Below are 4,545 nucleotides of genomic sequence, written 5' to 3'. Positions count from 1 at the left end.
GAGAGAGAGAGATGAGAGAGAGAGATGAGAGAGAGAGATGAGAGAGAGGGAGAGAGAGAGAGAGAGAGAGAGAGAGAAAGGGAGAGAGGGAGAGAGGGAGAGAGGGAGAGAGACAGAGAGACAGACAGAGACAGAGGTGGCGCGCCGCGGCCGGGTAGGAAATGGCGGCCCTGTGACCCATATATGATTCGACCACCCGCCCGTGCACTTGGGGGACCACGGCTCCATACCCCCCGCCCCGCCAGGACAGACCCACCCGCCCGGCTCTGCAGAATGACCGTTTGGCCCGGGCCGACCATTTCCTGCGCGACAAGACGATGGCGAGTTAAAACGCACAAGAACGTTGCATCAAAAGAATTCTACGCGTACCCGATTTTTCTTTAAATTCACAACGTAAAATTAACTTTTGACGAGTTGTTGTTTTTGTTTAGGCAGATTGAGCAATCTGATAGAATGAGACGATAGTAAACACGATTTTGTTTCCTTAGCAGTATTAAATTTCACGGTCGCATTCGTTTGAGAGGGGAAGAGGGAGGGAGGGAGGGAGAAATGTTGGGAGGTGAGAAGAATGTAAAAATTTACGATGGCACCGCGCTGAATCACGTGCTCAAGATGGACACCACAGAGTACCACCATAAAATTTTCGCAACTTTTTAGCCTATCTCATCTCCAAGTACTGCGGGCTTCCTTTTCTCTACTCTAGGGGTGACGGCCGGCGCAGGATGTCTCTGAGAACGGGCGAGGCAGCTAGAGAAGAGAGACAGAGAGAGGCGACCCACCGCGAGTGTCGCGTAGGAAACATAACATTAGTCGTTATCACGTCTGCCATACCCACGCGACGTCGCCACGACGCCGTGGACAGACTATCGACGCGGAGACAATGAAAGTCAGCCTTGGGCGTCCGAGAATTATAAGAACACGCTCTACAAACCAAATATTGAATTGTGTATCAAGTCGTCGCAGTAGCACACAACACGCTGTAATTTTTTTGCAAAGAATTGGTTTGTGTTGAAAGCGATTTTCTTTGCAGTTGGCAAAGAATTCTTTAAGGGAATTAATTTTGAAGCATAGCAATGCGAACCATGTAGTTATTTGCAATCTTGCAATCTGTTAACTAACACATTGTTTTCAAGGGCCCTGACAGCTTGCAAAGAGCTTCTTCGTTTGCAATATAAAGCTCGAAAATGCCTATAGTTGCAAGCATCTGCTCACAGTGCAGTCGCAGTCACTCCTAGAGCGCACTTTTAATTGGGATCTGTGCTAGTGATATGGCTTTGGCAAGTGTCATCGCCGACGCAGATAGAGCTTAGTAGGAACACTCTCAAAACAGGGATGCTTTTTAGAAAATTGCCCAGCCATTGTTAGGTCCTTGTCCGACAGCTGCGTATTAGCGTACGCGGGGAGAGGGGAGAGGCGCCTTGGGCGGGCCGCGGCGGGTCGCCCATTAGCGCCCCGCCCCGCCGCCTTCGCGCCTCGCACAAAAGAGAACGAGAGCACGTGCACCGCGAAGTGCACGCGAAGTGCACGGCCTGCACGCACAAAGGGTTATTGTCAGCTCGAGGCTATCAATTTCCTCAAAAGGAATTTTACGATTTTCAATCACTTGTCAAATTTCTTTATTATTTGCAAAACAATTTTTTGTTTTGTTTTGTCAAGCCTGTTCTGTGCTCAAGTTTATAGGAGCAGTGAGTTACCCGTCGCCCCGGTTAAAGTCTGCGAAATATATGGTTTGGGTTTAGTGGTCTACTTATCGCTGCTATAAGCGCTGAGCGATATCGTCCGCCTCACGTCAACGCAGACCTAAATCATCACTCGTCCCCGTCAAAATGTGCAGCATCCGTTCCCAAAGAAGGCACAAGGTGGGGCATCTTTTTTGAGGAATCCTCCTTCCCAGCACGAAGCACTTGCCTTTGCGGTCGCAATAAAATGATAATTACGTTACCTCTTGGCGGGCGGAAAAAATCGACGTGAGTTATAGTTTTATTGTCAGAATATAGTGGGATGAGAAGGAAGGAGGAAAAGCTGCTTTACGAAAAAGACTAGAAGGGAAGTTTGAAATGGCTCCGTCCAGAGTCTGCTACACTACCAACCACATGACACCGGGCACAGCTGGGCGCGCTTTCTAAGAAGTCCTGAGAGCACTGAGCACTCTAGTGCTGATCGGGTGAATTCCTCTAGGGCCTGCATGAGGGCCACGCGGGAACCCGATCCTGCGAAGTGGGAAGGAAAAGGAGGGGAGGGGGGTTGGTTCCTTAGAGTCATCTGACTGTTCCTCCTCGGGAGGATCTTAGGGGTCAGCGCCTTGACAAAGCAAAGGCACACGGGGGCGATGGGGGTGAGACTGGTTACTGGGTGTCCAATTGCGACGCTACACAGATTAGGGGCCTTGCTTTATTACAGAGACCGCACGAGATAATTACAATTTAGCTACGTTGATGCAGCACGTGAAAACGTAATGGCACAAAGCTAAAAGTTATATCGGCAAATATCTGAAGGGATTGAAATTGTATCCGCAACAACTATAGTTTATCGGAGACGCGCGCCACTCCACGACGCACCGGTTGACAAACTCGCTGCATAACTCCAGATTAGCAAACACGTCTACAAAATGCACATGGACAGGAATCCTCACTCCACGCGTACACACGCACGCACGCACGCACGCACGCACACACACACACACACACACACACACACACACACACTACTGGCGAGGCACGCTACACTCACACATTATACTTACATCTCGTGCGCGAAACGATATATCCGAGTGCCGGGTCCTTGTTCGGCTGGTCGGCAGCAAGAGCTTGTCGCCAAAGACGAAAGCGAGAGCGACAGAGATGAAGCGGCGCGGGGACGATGTGTCGCTCGGCAGCACCGCACCAGCTCACACCCAGAAACCGGGGCGCACGCACGCACGCACGAAGGCACGCACAAGCACGTGCACCAAGACTGCACCGGCGGACCAGCAGACGGGGCCGGCCGGACCTCAGCAAAAGGGGGATTAACGGTGAGCCGCGAGGTATTCGCAGAACCGGGATGGGCCGGCGCGCGGGTATTCACAGGTATTCACAGTGCCAGAGGACGGACCCGCCCGTCGCTCTATGCACAGTTCCACGCGGTGTTCACAGGGCCGGCGAGTCTCGTCTGTATTCACAGACGGCCGGCGCGCGCGGGGGGGTATTCGCAGTCGCGAGCGTGAGTGCGAGAGCCTGGAGCCGTCTATACTCTGCGGGGGGGAAGCCGAGTGCCGTGCACTCTGGTCTGGTCTCGGCGGCGGGCTGCAGCCGACTGGAGTGGCGGCGCGGTACGGCAGGCCAGGCCGGGCCGGCGCACCGGCCGCCTCGGCTCGACGGGCACCACACCCCTCTCTCTCTCCCTCTCTCTCTCTCTCTCTGTCTGTCCGTCTCTGGTCGTCTCGCGGTCTGACCTTACCCAACAAACAGCTGACTGAGCGCGTGTCGCGCCTCGCGTCCGGATAACGCGCGCGCCACTGATCGTCTGCGTCAGTCTGCTCGTTCGTCTGTCTGTCTGCCCGGCTGTCTGGAAAATGCGTGTATAGGTGAAAAACACAGACTGCAAAGAGAAGAGAGCCCGAGTGCGCTGCTGCTGCTCCGGTCCGCAAAAGCGTTTCCAGATCGGGCGAGCGATACAGATGTGGACGGTGGTGGTGGCACCACCTGTTGGGCGAGAGCCAAGGTGAGGGAGGAGGAAGGCATCCCCGAGCAATAACACACCGTCGTGACATACGCACGAGAGTGAGGTGAGGTTAGCGGGGCGCGGCGGGGCGCGGCAGGGCGTGGCAGGGGGCGTGGCGGGGCGTGGCGGGGCGTGGCGGGGCGCGGCAGGGCGTGGCGGGGCGTGGCGGGGCGTGGCGTGGCGGGGCGTGGCGGGGCGTGGCGGGGCGTGGCGGGGCGTGGCGTGGCGGGGCGTGGCCTGGTGGATCCCCTGACGCGCCCTGCCGCCGTTGCGGCCCCCTACCGATTTACGAGCAGCAATTGTTATCGCCCAGTTCGGATCGATATATTCGATAGAAGGGAAAGGGAAAGTAAAAGTGTTTTGGCCCCGCGGGCGGCGTTAGCGCGCCGAAGGTTCAAACCACCCTAAATGTTGCTCTCCACCCCATCCCCCTTTCTAAGGAGGTGTCATCACTACCTCATGTTGTATCACACCACTCTGGTTATTTCGCTAGCGGAGACCTTCGTACGCGTGGGAACGGGTTGGAAACGGTCCACTACATTATAATGAACAATAAAACTAACCACAGCAAAGAGACAAGCGTTTGGTTTCATATTGCAAACAAATTCGCGGAAGCTGTGTGCTCCCTCACCTCACGAACTGGACCAATGCTGGGGCCTGATTTATACCGCTATAGAGACATCACATCAGTCGCTCCGTCTCTCTCGCTTGCACGCCCCGCAGCACCCTCGGCGTGAGAGAGACGGCGTGCACCCGAGGCCCTTACAATAGGGTCCACCCGCCGGACACTGTCCTGGGAGGTCTTCGAGTGTTTTACCTCTCTATGTCTCTCTCTCTCTCTCTCTC

At 55.0% G+C, this 4,545-nt stretch overlaps 1 protein-coding gene across 2 annotated transcripts in view; it reads right to left on the bottom strand.

The window, feature by feature from the left end:
* Positions 1-3,301, bottom strand: part of LOC113216682 (ras-related and estrogen-regulated growth inhibitor-like) — a 64,646-nt gene extending 61,345 nt beyond the window's left edge. For both annotated transcript variants that reach the window (XM_052267588.1, XM_026436478.2), the window contains exon 1: positions 2,744-3,301. The gene's annotated coding sequence lies outside the window, so the exon portion shown is untranslated. The remainder of the gene's footprint in view (positions 1-2,743) is intronic.
* Between the last annotated feature and the right edge of the window lie 1,244 nt (positions 3,302-4,545).

This window comes from Frankliniella occidentalis, unplaced genomic scaffold (genome assembly GCF_000697945.3).
Source record: "Frankliniella occidentalis isolate FOCC.00 unplaced genomic scaffold, Focc_3.1 Scaffold54, whole genome shotgun sequence".
In the NCBI taxonomy this organism is placed as follows: Eukaryota; Metazoa; Arthropoda; class Insecta; order Thysanoptera; family Thripidae; genus Frankliniella; species Frankliniella occidentalis.
The sequence above is the reverse complement of the archived record's forward strand: the minus strand, read 5'-3'. Positions and strand labels throughout refer to the sequence as shown.